Here is a 17607-nt window from a genome sequence, read left to right as displayed (position 1 = left end):
CCACGTTGGGAACTCCAGCACATTTTTTTACTAAGGGTCATTTCTAATTATTTTCTAGACATTCCTTATATATTAGTAATCATAACATACTATTTTGCATTTATTTCCATGAGTGTCTTTTGTAGTGTATCATCTCATACATTCTTATAAACAATCAGTTAATCTTTTTTTCTTTTATACTTTGTGGCTTTGGTATCATTTTTATTTTTATTTTTATTTATTTATTTATTTGTCTTTTTGCTATTTCTTTGGGCTGCTCCCACAGCATATGGAGGTTCCCAGGCTAGGGGTCCAATCGGAGCTGTAGCCACTGGCCTACGCCAGAGCCACAGCAACGTGGGATCCAAGCCGCGTCTGCAACCTACACCACAGCTCACGGCAACGCCGGATCGTTAACCCACTGAGCAAGGGCAGGGACCAAACCCGCAACCTCATGGTTCCTAGTCGGATTCGTTAACCACTGCGCCACGACAGGAACTCCTGGTATCATTTTTAAGAGTCTTTTTCACCCCTATTTTTTATTAAGTAGTCACTTGTATTTTTCCTAGGCCTCTTAAAAAGTATATTTTACATTAGAAACTTTAATTCATCTGGAATCTATTTTGATGTTAATGGAGTAGGGATATAACTTTATTTTTACTAAGTAGATAGCCCCCCCCTTTTTTTTCTTTCATAGCAACTTTTTTTATTTTTATTTTTTAATTACTCAATGAATTTTATTATATTTATAGTTGTGCAACAATCATCACGACCAAATTTTAGGGCACTTCCATCCCAAACCCTCAGTGCACCCCCCCATCCCCCAACCTGTCTCATTTGGAAACCAAAAGTTTTTCAAAGTCTGTGAGTCAGTATCTGTTCTGCAAAGAAGTTCATTGTGTCCTTTTTTTAGATTCCACATGTAAGTGATAACATTTGATGTTAGTGTCTTATTGACTGACTTCACTTAGCATAATTTCTGGGTCCATCCATGTTGCTGCAAATGCCATTATTTCTTTCCTTTTAATGACTAATATTCCATTGTGTACATGTACCACATCTTCTTTATCCACTCTTCTGTTGGTGAACATTTAGTCTGTTTCCTTGTCTTATCTATTGTATATAGTGCTACAGTGAACATTGGAGTACATGTGTCTTTTCAAGTCATGGTTTTCTCTGGATAGATGCCCAGGAGTGGGATTGTTGGATCAAATAGTAATTCTATTTTTAGTTTTCTGAGGAATCTCTATACTGATTTCCACAGTGGTTGTACCAATTTACATTTCCACCAACAGTGTACTAGGGTTCCTTTTTCTCCACACCCTCTCCAGCACTTCTTGTTTGTAGACTTTTTGATGATGGCCATTCTGGCTGGTGTAAGGTGGTACCTCACAGTGGTTTTGGTTTGCATTTCTCTGATGATGAATGACATTGAACATCTTCTCATGTGTTTCTCGGCCAATTGTATGTCTTCTTTGGAGATTTTTCTGTTTGGATCTTCTGCCCATTTTTTGATGGGGTTGTTTGTTTTTTTGGTATTGAGCTGCAGAAGGTGTTCATAAATTTTGGAGATTAATCCCTTGTCAGTCGATTCACTTGCAAAGATTTTCTCCCATTCTGTGGGTTGTCTTTTCATTTTGTTTAGGGTTTCCTTTGCTGTGCAGAAACTTTTAAGTTTAATTAAGTCCAATTTGTTTATTTTCGTTATTGTCATTACTCTAGGAGGTGGATCTGAGAAGATGTTGCTGTCATTTATGTCAGAGTGTTTAGCCTGTTTTCCTCTAAGAGTTTTATGGTATCTGGTCTTATATCTAGGTCTTTAATCCATTTTGAGTTTATTTTTGTGTCTGGTGTTAGGAAGTGGTCTAATTTCATTCTTTTCCATGTGGCTGTCCAGTTTTCCCAGTTCCACTTATTGAAGGGACTGTCTTTTCTCCATTGTATATTCTTGCCTCCTTTGTCATAGATTAGTTGACTATAGGTGCGTGGGTTTAATTCTGGGCCTTCTATTCTGTTCCACTGATCTATATTTCTGTCTTTGTGCCAGTACCATACAGTTTTTTTTGTTTTTTTGTTTTTTTTGGTCTTTTTTGTTGTTGTTGTTGTTGTTGTTGTTGCTATTTCTTGGGCCGCTCCCGCGGCATATGGAGGTTCCCAGGCTAGGGGTCTAATCGGAGCTGCAGCCACCAGCCTACGCCAGAGCCACAGCAACGCGGGATCCGATCCGCGTCTGCAACCTACACCACAGCTCACGGCAATGCTGGATCGTTAACCCACTGAGCAAGGGCAGGGACCGAACCCGCAACCTCATGGTTCCTAATCGGATTCGTTAACCACTGCGCCACGACGGGAACTCCACCATACAGTTTTGATGAGTGTAGCTTCAGTATAGTCTGAAGTCAGGGAGCCTGATTCCTCCAGCTCCATTTTTCTTTTTCAGGATGTCTTTGGCTATTCTGGGTCTTTTGTGCTTCCAAACAAACTTTAAAATATTTTGTTCGAGTTCTGTGAAAAATGTCTTTGGTAATTTGATAGGGATTGCATTGAATCTGTAGATTGCCTTGGGTAGTATAGTCATTTTGATAATATTGACTCCTCCAATCCAAGAGCATGGTATGTCTTTCCATCTATTTGTGTCATCTTTGATCGACAGCCCCTTTTCTTAATACTTTCTTTGAATGAGCCAGCCTTAATCTACTGATTAAAATACTAGCCTTATTACAAATGAAATAGACTAGTTTCTGGACTTTCTATTCTGTTCTACTGCTCTGACGGTCTGTCCTGGCACTATAGACATGGCCAGCATATATACTTGCTTTATAGGATGCTGTAATGTATGGAAGGGCAAACACTGCCCCCACTCTCCTTAACCCTCCACTGCCCTACCACAGTCAACAACACTCATTTCCCCTCCAGTATTTTCCTGATACTTCCTGCATGTTTATTCTTCCAGATGAACTTTAAAATTATTTATTCAAGTTCCCAAAAAAAGTTTTTGGAACTTTGATTGGAATTACTTTAATTTTGGCAAGAATTTACATTTTTTACAATACTGAATCTTCAGCTCCATAAAACCCATGCACTATCTTCCTGTCTTTATTAATTATCTTCCATGCTTCTCTGTAGAGTTCTCTAACTTTTTTCGTGTCAGTCCTGTACATTTCTGACTAACTTGACTCCTAGGTATTTCATACTTTTTTTTTGTCGCGATCATAAGAAAGATCTTTCCCTTGTATATTTACTGTTTTCATTGTTAATATATAAAAAAACTATAAAAGTCTAGCTCATATTTCCAGATAGTTTTGGTTTCTCAAAAAGATTAAGCACAAAGCATACTGTCATTTGTGGTCGTACAGTGTGGACTTGATTTATGAGGTATGACTGTTTAAGGCCATTAAAGGAAACAGGACATACCAGAGCTATATCTCAGTGAATATGATCCTCTTCCAAGCTGGCTTTGTTGGGAATCTATACACTTACAGCAACAAGAACAACTTACTCTAAAAACAACAAAGAGCAAAAAGCAAAAAAATTGCCACCACTAAGGAGATATATATGGAAAAAATCTGCTAGCTTACTATGAGGACATTATCTAAAAGTAATGTTTTTAAAGATGTTTTACTGTTATGGGCATAAATAATAATCTCTTAAGATTTACTTGAAAGGACAACATTTATTTTTATGTAAAGGTGTAGTTTTTAGTTAAATAACATTACTTTATAGACACATCTTATGTTATCCAGTGGCAAAGAGATGGCTGATAGGTTTTTTATGTGTTTGTTGCTGTTGTTGTTTTAAAAGAATCATTTAATCTGATTGTTTTTGTTTTAAGATTCATGTTGCCCCAGGCATTATGGTTTGGCAGTGTTTCAGCTGTTTGGGAAAATGGAATTTGCCAGTTTTCTAAGAGTATGTAAAATAAACAAACATTTCTTTTCATCCACATTATGGATTTCAAAAGCATGTGTAGTCTAGCCTGGTATTTTAATCATCAATTAAAATATTCCTATAGGAGTTCCTATCGTGGCTCAGCAGAAACGAATCAGACTTATCCATGAGGACATAGGTTCAATCCCTGGGCTCGCTCAGTGGGTTAAAGATCCAGTGCCATGAGCTGTGGTCACAGACTTGGCTCAGATCTGGCATTGCTGTGGCTGTGGCGCTTAGGCCAGCAGCTACAGCTCCATTTCGACCCCTAGCCTGGGAACCCCCATATGCTGCAAGTGCAGCCCTAAAAAGCAAATATATATATATTCCTATAGAACATGTGGTTCTGAGCTCTTAACAGCTAACTTACCAGTTGTCTTAGAAATAAGACCGTTTATGAAGTGAAGATTTAAAAAATAAAAAGTTAAAAATTAAAATAAATTATAGAAGTTCCCGTCGTGGCTCAGCGGTAATGAACCCGAATAGTATCCATGTGGATGCAGGTTCAATTCCTGGCCTCCCTCAGTGGGTTAAGGATCCAGCGTTGCCATGAGCTGTGGTGTAGATCACACATGCAGCTCGGATCCTGTGTTGCTGTGATGTAGGCCAGCAGCTGCAGCTCTGATTTGACCCCTAGCCTTAGAACTTCCACATGCCTGAGGTATGGCCCTAAAAACGTAAAAAAATTTAAAAAATAAATTGAAGACTACCAAGTTTTCTCTACATGTTGTAGTCCTTAGAAGTTAAGAGTATAATTAGTATTCTCAATTATTCTTAAGCAACTTGCTGTTTCATTATTATTCATGGGCTGTTTTAAAATCATTCTTGGAGTTCCCATGGTGGAGCAGTGGCGTCAAATCTGACTGGGAACCATGAGGTTGCGTGTTTGATCCCTGGCCTCGCTCGGTGGGTTAAGGATCTGGCGTTGCCATGAACTGTGGTGTAGATCGGAGACACAGCTTGGATCCTGCGTTGCTGTGGCATAGGCCAGCAGCTGTAGCTGTGATTGGAACCCTAGCCTGGGAACCTCCAGATGCTGGGGACGGGGGTGGGGGGGGGCCCTAAAAAGAAAAAATAATAAATCATTCTTAAAGGTATTTATTTTTTTAGTTTACATAACTTCTTGGAATGGGTATATGCTAAGAATGCTTGTATTCTTTTTGGGGGGCGGGAGTGAGGAGTCTGGCCCTAGGTCAGAATCATGTGCGTGATCTTTCAGACTTGACCATAAGCGATTAGAACTTTTCCTGCAAGGCCTCATCAGGAGAAGCTGAAATCCGCACACCAGCATTGGTATATAACCCATGCATTGCATTTTCTGGAGGAATTTCAGTCAAGACCTCCTCTCTCCCACCAGCCCTCCCTGCTCCTTGCGGCCATGCTCTTAGGTATATCTGCATTCCGATAAAGTTAATTCATATATGGGGACCCATTTGGTCCAGGGGCCTGGTCCAGGTCGTGTTTCTAAATCTCAGTTAGCCTGCACTTGTGGGAAACACCTGTCAGGGAAACCTAACATACTCCAGTCACAATCCTCCAACCTAATTTTAGCTAGCTCACCTTACTCTAGAAAACAGGGCCTACTGGCCTTATAAGGAAATCCCTGACGTCCTAGGCAATCATGTCCTGAGTTCCCATTGCTCTTCTAAGATACTATAAAACCCACTCTTGGCCCAGACCCCTTGGGAGGAGCGCCCCACTACTTGTGAGGCTTTATATTCCTTCAGTCCGTGGATTGTTTCCCCTTGAATCAAGGGCATCCATGTCCTTACTGACTTGTTTAGTGTTTTCATTTGAGAATTCCTAGACCAGATGCATTCAGAAGACTCCTTACTGGAGGCCTCTAAGGAGACACTCTCTCCGCTTCCGTCCCATACCATTCCACTCTAGCTCTTTCCATCCCCTTTGCCCCACCCCCACATCCACCCCCGTCCATGGGCCCACAAAAAGGCATTAGCCTCTTTTTCAGGGGTCCTGGGCAGTGAGCCAATTGCCCCCATCTGTGTTGCATCCCCTTGATCCTGGCCTGGTGCTGTTGCACAAGAGAAAATGGGAGCTGTGCCTCTTTTCGCCTCTTGCCTGTACTGTTACAGTAGGTAAAAGCCTTGATTATTACTTTCGGTTTGCCTTTTTGTCATAATGGGCCACCTCAATACCTGATTGTTCAGCAGTAGGAAGTGGAAATGATATTCCTAATGATTTATTTTGTGTGATTTTTTTTTCCTCTTCAGGTTTGAAGGGGTGCCCTTTAGAAATGTTCCCTAAATTCACTGAATAATAATTTGACTTTACATTTGTAAAACACTATTTATTTTATAAGAACTTTATGTCTTTGGGATTATCTCTATTTTACAAATGAGCCTTAGGCAAAGTAAGTGACTTTCCCCAAAATCATGACTGATCAGTTGGCTGGACCATAACTTGATGCTTATACTGTTCTCAGTTCAGCACCTTTCTTACATATACTTTATTGGTAAATTAATCTCTTAGTTTCCTGGGAAGTTGGGGCTACTTTAGGGCTATTTAATAAACAGAGTGGAAGGCTTGATCCTATGATGTTCATGAAGCCCTATGGAAATTGAAAGAAGAGCCCTATGGAATTGTAATGGTAACAACAGTAATATCATCTAAAGTGTTTTGAGCACTTACCATTCACCCAGCACTATTATATAGATGTTAGATAGATCACCTCCTATAAACCTTCCCATACTTTGCAATAATCTTCTTAGTCACATTGTATTGAGGAAATTAAAATTAACAAAGTATCAGAGGTTATGTGGTAGTAAAGGGCAGAGCCTGGATTCAACTTAATCCACTCTTTGCCTCTTCACCTGAAATTGTTTCCAAGGAGAATTGAGGTGATTTGGCCCTACTTGGAGTATTTCTTAAGGTGGGGTGAGAGAAGAAATCTCCGCAACAGAATCTTCTAATACTGTATTTCTCTGCATTTCTCAATGTTGAAAAATATATAAACTTCCATTTAAAGGAAACAAAATTCTCAGACCCCGAGTTGATCTTTTACTACATTATTACATAAATCTCGGTAAAAGCTCCTTGTACATAGAGCTCTTATTCAGCTATAAAATCAAAATAAGTACAAATAGAACCACAAAGCCTATAAAATTCAAATGAACAGTATAATCTGACTGCTGATGTTTCACCCAACTGATTTGCAGCTCTCATTATAAACAAGGAACTGTCCACCACACAGGTTCTTTTGATTTCAGCCTATCTGTACTGTGTGCTTTGTGTCTTCTCAATTCCTTCACCACTTCTCTCAATTCAAAATGCTGCAGAATCTTTTTACAGTATGCTGTATACTCAGATGCATCTTTTCCATCTTTCATCTGTGCTGCTTGTTGCCAACAAGATCACCATAGAGGCCCTGAAATCAATTAGCAGTTAGATGCTTGCTCCTATTGATTTTATTTTTAGATTACCGTGATAAATACACAATTTAAAAGGGTGTCATAGGATCTTTTTTTTCTTTCTTGGTCTTTTTGCCATTTCTAGGGCTGCTCCCGTGGCGTATGGAGGTTCCCAGGCTAGGGGTTGAATCGGAGCTGTAGCCGCCAGCCTACGCCAGAGCAACGCGGGACCGAGCTGCGTTTGTGACCTACACCACAGCTCACGGCAACGCCGGATCCTTAACCGACTGAGCAAGGCCAGGTATTGAACCCGCAACCTCATGGTTCCTAGTCGGATTCGTTAACCACTGAGCCACGACAGGAATAGGATCTCATTTGTATCCAGTGAGTGATTGTTCCTGGAGAGCAAAGAATGGTGATTTATTATTAACCTTCTAAAGATTAAAATGAGGTGGTGGGTGGGAGTCCATATTTCAACTTTTTGTCCATGCCAAAAAGTTTCTTTTTCCTAAGTGTTTTTGACCTTGTTGTTTTCTCACCCTGTAAAAGTCTCTCATTCAAAGCAGAATTTCCTTTTTGTTACAGTATGACCTTTTGTTACTGGGTGACAGGGGTTAGCAAGCTCAGAAGGTCTAATTACTTACCAGTGCCTTCTATTTGTCTTTCTTTCCCCTTGTTTCTATTAAACTCAGACCTCAGCCACATCAAACACATCAACCTTCCCCCACCTCCAATCCTCCTTCTCTCCCCTCTTAATTTTTAAATTTCTAGGCATTTGGGGCTTACTTTATGGTTATCAGTTATAGTCTCCCTAATTCCACATCCTAAATCACCACTACTTTCTGTACTAGCAAGCCTGGACAGGCCTAATCTAGATAAAGCTGAATATTTTCCCCCAGACTGCCAAGTGATAGAGGAAGTCACATAACTGCTATATTATGTTACTTTTGATTGGAAATAACAGAAAACTCAGACTGGCTTAAACAATTAAGGGGACATATTGACTCAATAACTGAAAAAGGCAGAGGTGTGACTTGCTTCAAATGAAACTAACAAAGTAATAGTGGGACCTAATTTCTTTTTATTTTACCAGTTTTCCTTCATCAGAGTTGGCTTTGTCCTAAAGTTGTACCATGCCAATCACCTTTAGGCCAGACAACTCATGGCTTTAAGATAGCTTTTTTTAATGGACTGAATTGTCTCCTCCCCCCAAATTCATACTTTGAAGTCCCCAAATCCCCATATGACTGTGTATAGGGCCTTTATGGAAGTAAATAAAAGTTAAATGAGGTCATAAGAGTGGAACCCTAATCCGATGGAACTGTGTCCTTATGGGATTTTTGCCTTTTGTTTTGATTGTGTGTGTGTATGTGTGTATGCGTGCCTGTGCACACACACACCACACCCATGGAATGCAGAAGTTCCCAGGCCAGGGATTGAACCTGGCAACAGCAGTAGTCTGAGCCACAGACAGCCACAGCAGTGACAGTGACAGGCCCTTAACCCTCTGCACACCAGGGAACTCCTAGAACTGTGTCCTTATAAGAAGGGAAGGAGATATCAGCGGTCTTTCTCTCCACAACAATGTAAGATGGAAGGCCATGTGAGAACACAACAAGAAGGCAGCAAGAAAGGCCTCGTTTTTGTTAAGGCAGCCTGAGTGACTAAGACAGCTTTCAACAGCTCTATGGCTTCATACTTCCTCTTTCATGTATAACAGCTGTGAGAAATCATCTTTGTCTCCACATCTCTAGCACTAGACCTAAGATGCATTCTGTTGGCCAGAGTTTGTCTCCTGCTCACCTCTGAACTAGACAGTATGCCCACAGGTGTGGAGTGTGCTGACTGGTTTAGCATAGGTTATACAGTCCGTTTCTGGCTTCAGCCAGGTCCCCTGTGGCTTCCCTGCAGACTCATAGATCCCAGGTCCATGAGCTACTGGAAGTGTGGAGTCATTGCTCAGGAGGCAGCCAATAAATGATTGCTAACTTGAGATGCAACTTCACATGGGCCAGTTATGGTGTTGACATTCCTTTATTCAAATGTCGTTAGTTTCCTTTCTCATTTTTTTTCTGATTCCTTCTTTTCTCAAGTCCCCTACCTTGCAGCCTCTCCCTTCACGAAAAAGAGCACAAGGGGCTCTCTTAACAACCATCCCTTCTACTCCAAACACACCTGCTGTCACTCATCAGCTGATGAGATTGTTCTTGATAACTTAATGGGGATAACACGTTTTCTGTGTACTTAGTCCTCCTCCGTGCCTCCTACTTCTTGAAACTTGTTTGTCAGCTATCCATCTCTTTCTAATATTTTCAGTCTATTTTGTTTCCATCATTAGGTTTTCTCTCATTCTACAAAGATAATTAGTATTCTCTGCATTTTAACAAATACTCTTCTTTGACTTCTGGAATCCCCAAAGAGACAGCCCAACTTCTCTCTTTTCCTCTTCACTGACTCTCAGGGTCATCTGCATTTACAGCTCCACCACCCCACTGACCTGCTTATTCTTACTCTGCGTTCTGCTGGCACAGCCAGGATTCACATCACTTTGATAAAGGTCATCATTGATCTGTACTTCCAAAACCAATTATTTATTTTTAGCTTCTTTTAAAATATTCCTTAATATTTGATCACATAAACTGGCTCCTCTTCCTCAGCCTGTCTCCTAAGTGTTGTAGTCCCATGACTTGTTTCTGTCTCACTTTTTCTTGATCAATTCATTATGACTTCACCCGCCACCTATAAACCAGACTTGCCTCTGAAATCTGTGTCTCTGATGCCTATAAATTACCTGAACTCATTTCCAAGTACATATTGAGGATATCCATGTGAATGTATTGTGGGAACCTTAAAATGTATGTGCAAACTGAACTTACCCTCTCCCCTTCCCTTCCCCCATCCCACTATTATCCACCTTTTTTGGAACTCTGTCTTGAATAGTGTCATCACCTACCCAGTTACCCAGGTCAGAAATCTTTGCTCCTATTTGGCTTCATCCTGCTTTCACAGCTAGTCATTTCAAAAAATCTGTTGATTCAGCTTCTGAAATGTTTTGACTTTTCCCCTTCCTTGATTTTTTTATGCCACTTCCTTCGGCTGTGATGATCTGGGATAATTTTTTTTTAAGTAAGGTAAATAAGTATTTATTAAAAGAAAAAAAAAGAGGAGTTCCCATCGTGGCGCAGTGGTTATCGAATCCGACTAGGAACCATGAGGTTGCGGGTTCAATCCCTGGCCTTGCTCAGTGGGTTAAGGATCCGGTGTTGCCGTAAGCTGTGGTGTAGGTCGCAGGCACAGCTCAGATCCTGCATTGCTGTGGCTGTGGTGTAGGCCAGCAGCTGTAGCTCCAATTTGACCCCTTGCCTGGGAACCTCCATATGCCGCAGGTGCGGCCGCAAAAAAAAAAAGAGAGAGAGAGAGAGAGAGAAGATAGGTGTGGAGAAAGCACAGGCAGGGTTGGGGGGAAGGGGAGGGATGGAGAGAGAGAGAGACAGAAAGAGCAAGAAAGGGAGATGACAGATTGTCACTATGTATAGCCCCCATCTAATCAGTTCTGTATAGGAGTGGTTCTCAGTCACTGATGTACATCAGGATCATATATGAAGATTTAAAAAGCTATAAAAATCCTGTTCCCAGAGCTTTGATTTTTACTGCTCTGGTGTAGGGCCTAGCAGTTGGCAGGATAAGACCATCATAACAATCCTTGTAAAGTAAATATCTGACCATGTGGCTTACCTGTTTAGAACTCTTCAGTTGTTTAGCAGTGTCTGTAAGAAAATATTCAGACCGCTTAATGTGGTATACATAAAGATTCCTCACTATCTGGCCCCTCCCTAATTTTCCAACCTCATAAACACCTCTCCACTCCAACCTCCATCTGTCCCTCACATATAGGCTCTAAGCATACTAAATTACTTTCTAAAAATAAACTTTTAATTTTAGAACAGTTGTAGATTTACAGAGAAATTTCAAGAATAGTAATAGATAGTTACCATATACTCCATCAAGATAGAATAGATAGTTACCATATACTCCATACTGGATTTCCTGATTATCAACATCTTACATTAATACTTTTTTTAGATTGTTTTTTTTTTTTTTCCCTGTTTTTACCTAATTTCTTTTTTCTATTCCGGAACCCATCCAAGGTACATTACATTTAGTCGTTGTATCTCTGGTTCCTCTTGACTCTGACAGTTTCTCAGATTTAACTTGTTTTTTGATGATCTTGACAGTGTGGGGGAGTACTGCTCAGATACCTTGTAGAATGTTCCTCGGTTGGGGTTTGTCTGAGGTCTTTCTCATGATTAGACTGGAGTGGTGAGTTTGGGGAGGAAAAATACAGGAACAAAGCGATATTCTCATCACATCACATAAAGAATACATGTCAACAGGACTTACTCACTGTTGAGGTTAACCTTGATCACCTGACTGCAATAGTGCGCACTTTCTCCACTGCAGAGTTACTCCCCCACAACCCCGTACAGTACTTTTTTTTTTTTTCTTTTTGGGGCTGCACCTGGGGCATATGGAAGTTTCCAGGCAAGGGGGTGCAGAGCTATAGCCGCTGGCCTATACCACAGACACAGCAACGTATGACCTGAGCCGCATCTGCGACCTACACCACAGCTCACAGCGCCGGAACTTTAACCCACTGAGTGAGGCCAGGGATTGAACCCACGTCCTCATGGATACTAGTCGTGTTCGTTTCCTCTGTGCCACAACAGGGACTCCCTGCACTGTACTCTTTAGAAGGAAGTAACTAAGCGTGACCCACACTTAAAGAATGAGGAGTTAGGCTCCACCTCCTTGAGGGTGGCGTGTCTATATAAATTATTTGGATTTCTTCTGCATGGGAGATTTGTCTCTTTTTCCCCATTTATTTATCCTGTCAGTCATTTGTATCAATATAAACACATGGGTATTTATTTTATATTTTGCGTTATAAGCCAAGATTATTTTGTTGTTCAGAGTACTTCAGCTTTGGCCATTGGGACCTCTTGCAGTTTGCTTATGGGTCCCTTGACATACCCTTATCGTCGTGGGCCTGTTTATTTGTTTGAGCAGTTCCTTACTTTCTGGCACTATGCCACAGGCTCATTTTATATATTTCCTGCCCTAATCCTAACATGAGCCATTTCTTTAAAAAGCCCTGGTTCCTTTTTATCAGAGAATGGTATTAGAAACCAATGGCTTCTTGCCACAGGGGTATGTTTGCCTCTCAACTGTCAGAATAAGGAGATATACACGTATACTAACCCATGTATACACACATATCTACAAATAGTTCTGTATGTACCATCTGTATTTATATTAAGCTAAATATGAGTTCATACTGATGACTCCAGTCCTAATTCATTAACATATGAATTATTCTAGCTTTCTCCCCTTGCATATATGTAACCTTCCACTCCTGGTGAGAAACCTGTGTTCTACTGTCTTTTTCTTAATTGTTCAACTCCAGTATATTTGTATAGTGGTTTCAGAACTGTTAACCCTCTGTCAATTAAAGTACAGAGCTTATTACAATTCTCCTTGCCTTTAGTATTACAGACTCTACTCATTTCCAAAGTTACTTAGCGTCTTTCTTCAAATTACTTTTGATTCCCTGAATGTATCATGCTTCCACACTTTTTTGCCTTTATTTGTGCTCATCTCTCTTGCTGAGATGCCTGAGCTTTTACCCTTATCTCCTTAGAATATTGCCACCCCATCTTCTGGACCCAGCACAGATGTTCCCTCCACCAGGAGGCTTTCCCGAACATGTCAAGGCTCTTTGTATCTCATTCTTCTTCACTTGGTGGTAAGGTTCTTGAGGGCAGGAACTAAATAGATTTGTCCCTGGATTCCTAGTGGTGGATGTTGTGTTAGAATGCTCTTGAGTGAAAATAACAGCAAACCTAATAGTGGCCAGAATATATAAGGATTTGTTTTTCTCATCTAGCAGGAAGTTCACAGGAAAGTGGTAACCATCATTGGTTTACCTATTCAATGATACCATCAAGAACCAGGCCCTTTTCCTCCTCCGTGCACACAGCATCACTTTCCTTTGTTGAGGAAAGAGGCAGAGTGAAGGTGCCAGCGAGCTCTTCTCCAACCCCTTTTCCTTCTGTATAGAAGAAGACTTTTGCCCTTTAGCAGACTTCTATCCTCTAGAACATGGTCACATGTCTCCTCCAACTGCAAGAGAAGCTGGGGAGGTGAATTTTTTAGGATGGCTAATCTTTTCAATGAGAAGATGTTGGAATTAAGCTCCGTGTAATCACAAGGCCACAAGGAAATCAGGGATCTGTTTCATATTGAATGAAAGACCTAAGGATAGATAGAAGACCAGGCCAAGAAGACTCTTCAAGGCAAGAGGAGAAAAGGGGTGATCCCAGTGGGAGCAGCACCTGACTGTTAAAGTATAAAGCACAGTGCATCTAATGAGGAATCTTAACATACTCTATCTACCCACTATATCTTGTCCTTTAGCATTCTGTACTGCTTTCTGGAAACTTTCAACGTGTCTGTTCTCATGAAGAACTTCTACCATTCTTGTGAATTTTAGTTTCCATTCTCTGGCCCCTTTTCTGACTATGTCATGCCTTCTATGGTTGGCAGCTAAAATTTTACCTGATAGACCATGCAGTTTGCCTTGCTTTTTTGCAGATTATAACTAATCATAGTTTTTAAAATAGAATTTATGCAGCGCTATAACCTCTGCCTACCTAAATCTCACATTCTTTTGAAATTATGGAAATACATTCATTTGGACACTTTTATTCACTAGTGTTATATTTCAAATTTTTTATATATAACATTGATTTGTGGCTTGAATTTTTAATAATATTCCATTTTTGTGCCAGGACAGCCTTATTGGTACATTTGTCCAAACATGACTGGGTAAATCCTGCATACGGGTACAAGCATCATCTGCCCTCTAGTGTACCTAGGTTTAGAGACATCTGCAGTGAATCAGACAGCAGAAATCTCATTAGAAGTCTCATTAGAAATCCACTAATGTCGTCCATGTGAGTCTTTTACTAGAACTTGCAAGGACTAGTAATGCATAAAGCATGCATATAACTTAATACTTTTCTTAGTACCCAAAATCTGATTACTACTGCCAGACGTTATCATAGTGCACACAAATGTGAAATGCCAGGTGAATGAGTTAAAACAGACTTTATTCTGGTCCAGCATAATGTTTTTGGAGACAACTTCCATGGCAATTAGAATCGTATATCTTGGAGTTCCCACTGTGGCACAGTGGGTTAAGGACTTTGACTGCAGGAGTTCCCATGGTGGCTCAGTGGTACAAACCTGACTAGTATCCATGAGGATGCAGGTTTGATCCCTGGCCTTGCTCAGTGGATTAAGGAAGGATCCAGTTTTGCCATGAGGTACAGTGTAGGTTGCAGATGTGGCTTGGATCCTGCATTGCTGTGGCTGTGGTGTAGGCTGGCAGCTGCAGCTCCAATTCGACCACTAGCCTGGAAACCTCCATGTGCCGTGGGTGCAGCCCTTAAAAGCAAAAAAAAAAAAAAAAAAAAGAATCTGATTGTAGCGGCTGGGGTTGCTGCAGAGATGCAAGTTAGATCCCAAGTCCAAAGCAGAGGGTTAAAGATCTGGTGTTGCCAAAGTGGCGGATTGGATAAAAAAAGCAAAAACCTTCAGTCTGCTGCCTACAAGAAACCCACCTTAGAGCAAAGGACACATATAGATTGAAAGTGAAGGGATGGGAAAAGATATTTCATGTCAATGGACAAGACAGGACATCGGGAGTTGCAATACTCATATCAGACAAAATATACTTTAAAACGAAGCCCGTAAAGAAAGACAAAGAAGGACACTATTTACTGGTTAAAGGATCCATTCAAGAAGAGGATATTACAATCATCACTATATATGCCCCTAATATAGGAGCACCCAGATACCTACAACAAATACTAACAGACATAAAAGGAGAAATTGATGGGAATACAATCATAGTAGGAGACTTTAACACCCCACTCACAACAGTGGACAGACCCTCTAGACAGAAGATCAGTAAGGCAACAGAGACCTGAAAGGACACAGTAGAAAAGTTAGACTTAATCGACATTTTCAGGACATTCCATCTAAAGGATCTGGTGTTGCTGCTGTGACATACGTTGCAGCTGTGGCCCAGATTCACTTACTGTCCTGGGAACTTCATATGCCATGGAGTACAACCATAAAATTTTAAAAAGAAAGAAGAGAATCATATACCCTTCAAATATTTAGGATTACTTAGTTCTGAGATGGGTTTACATGAACTCCCTCAAAAAACATGTGAGTCCCAGTAACCTGTTTGTGTGTGAGTACCTGGTGACGCCTTTAAGGGTGGTCACAGAGAGCAGACAGCATGAGATTCCCATTTTGAAGCTGCAGGGTGACTGAAGTCATACTGTGATCAAAGTGCTCTGCAAATACTTACTGTATTTATTGTTGTTCTGTTCCTGCTAATAACCTTATTTATACTCTGAAATTATAATCATCCAAAGAGAGATTAAAACAAGATGTGTGAGTTGCCTGAGCTGTTTGCCTCATAGATGGTCACCCTCAGAGTTCTCTGAAATCACCGGGGTTGATTGAAGCTTCAGTTTTCACCGCAGTGTGGTTGATACTTCAGTGTTTCCTACCTGTCGGCTTTCACTATCCAAAATAGTACAATAGCATTTTAATTTGCTCCTCGTTAATGGGAGCCCCTCAGGTCATGTTAGTGCGGCTTTATCTAGATCATGTTTGTTCCTCTGAATGAAACCTTTGTACCAGCTTCCCATCTGAGAAGAGCTAAACAGTTACAAAAGCTAAAACACGAATGTCTCACTCATTTATTTGTTTAAAGGATGCTGAGAACCCAGGAAACACTGAAGGAAAGTTAACTTTTAAACGAAGGGCAGGCATTTAGTGTATGATTAATGGCAGTTTCTTTCCCTCAGTGAGCTGAGACCACGGGGAATCACTCTTAGGGAGGCAGCTCAGAGCCCGAGAAGTGCTCCAAGGATAATCATTGCAGATTCACACAAATGGCAATACCACTTGCTCTAGTTCTCTAGTGCTCCTCCATTTGTACTGAGATGTGGAAAATAATCCTAGGCTCAAGTTTAAAGAGCAAGGGAAGTAAGTCTTTCTTTGCCTCTCCTCCTCAGCTGCGTAAAAGTAGAAGAGCAGTGAAAAGAACTGGCATTAAAATGTCATGTTCCAGGAGCTCCCTCTGAGGCACAACAGGATTGGGAGCACTGGGATGCAGTTTCGATCCCTGGACCGGCACGGTGGGCTAAGGATCCGGCGTTGCTGGAGCTGCAGCTTAGTTTGCAGTGGCGGCTCAGATATCATCCCTGGCCTGGGCGCTCCATATGCCATGGGGGCAGCCAGAAAAAAAAAAAAAAGTCATGTTTCATACATGATGCAAGAGCACTGTGCCTGTATCTTGAGATTTGAGTACTGAAAAGAGAATAACTATGTTCCCTGACATCTGGGGAGTGGTGTCGGCCAGCGACAGAGCTTGCTATTTGATTAAGGCCCAAGAGAAAAAAACGGGATTGAGGAAGATGAAGGGAGAGAAAGAAATTCTAGGCCTCCTTAAATCAAATACAACAAAATAGCAACCCTAGTCATGGCTAGGGAATCAGTACCGTGACCCTTGTTGTATGTGTGGTGTGCAGAAGTAGATGGCAAATTGTATGTGTGTGGATAACAAAGATGTTAAAAAAAGATAGAGCATAGGCTCTCCAGTTGACTGCCTGGGTTCAAATTGAAGCCCTATCAGTTGCTAGTTGGGTAACTTTTAAGTGTGTTCTATTACTTCATACTATGTGAGGTTTTCCTCTGTAATACGAGTATAAAAATAGAACCCTTTGGTAGAGAAATGGAGGTTAAATAAGATAATACATGTAAAGTGCTTAGAACAGGGCCTCGATGGCTAATAATTACCTTTTTTAAAATTCAGTTTTATATGAGAGATAAATTGGGATTGGTGCTTTAGTTCCTCAAAGATTTTTTTCAAATTGCAAAATATACTATGGAGTGTTTCCTTTAACTAAAATCATCCTTTTCATTAAAAACTACTTAATCTACAAAAAATAACATTTGCAATTACTTGAATAGTTTTTCATGTTTGTAACATGAAATATCCTATCTACAGCTTACCTGTTATGATAGAATATGATATAGTTTGTTGGTATGGTAAGGTCTGTGAGTTATTGTAAAAAAGGCTCCATTTTATTTTTTTATTTTTTATTTATTTATTTTTTTTTGTCTTTTGTCTTTTTTAGAGCCGCACCTGCGGCATATGGAGGTTCCCAGCTTAGGGGTAGAATCGGAGCTG

At 40.6% G+C, this 17607-nt stretch overlaps 1 protein-coding gene across 7 annotated transcripts in view; it reads left to right on the top strand.

The window, feature by feature from the left end:
* METTL8 (methyltransferase 8, methylcytidine) overlaps positions 1–17607 on the top strand; it is an 86249-nt gene that overhangs the window by 16115 nt on the left and 52527 nt on the right. The window lies entirely within an intron of this gene.

The sequence above is a fragment of the Phacochoerus africanus genome, chromosome 3 (assembly GCF_016906955.1).
Source record: "Phacochoerus africanus isolate WHEZ1 chromosome 3, ROS_Pafr_v1, whole genome shotgun sequence".
NCBI lineage: Eukaryota > Metazoa > Chordata > Mammalia > Artiodactyla > Suidae > Phacochoerus > Phacochoerus africanus.
Note: the sequence above shows the minus strand (reverse complement) of the source record. Positions and strands in the feature narration are given on the sequence as shown.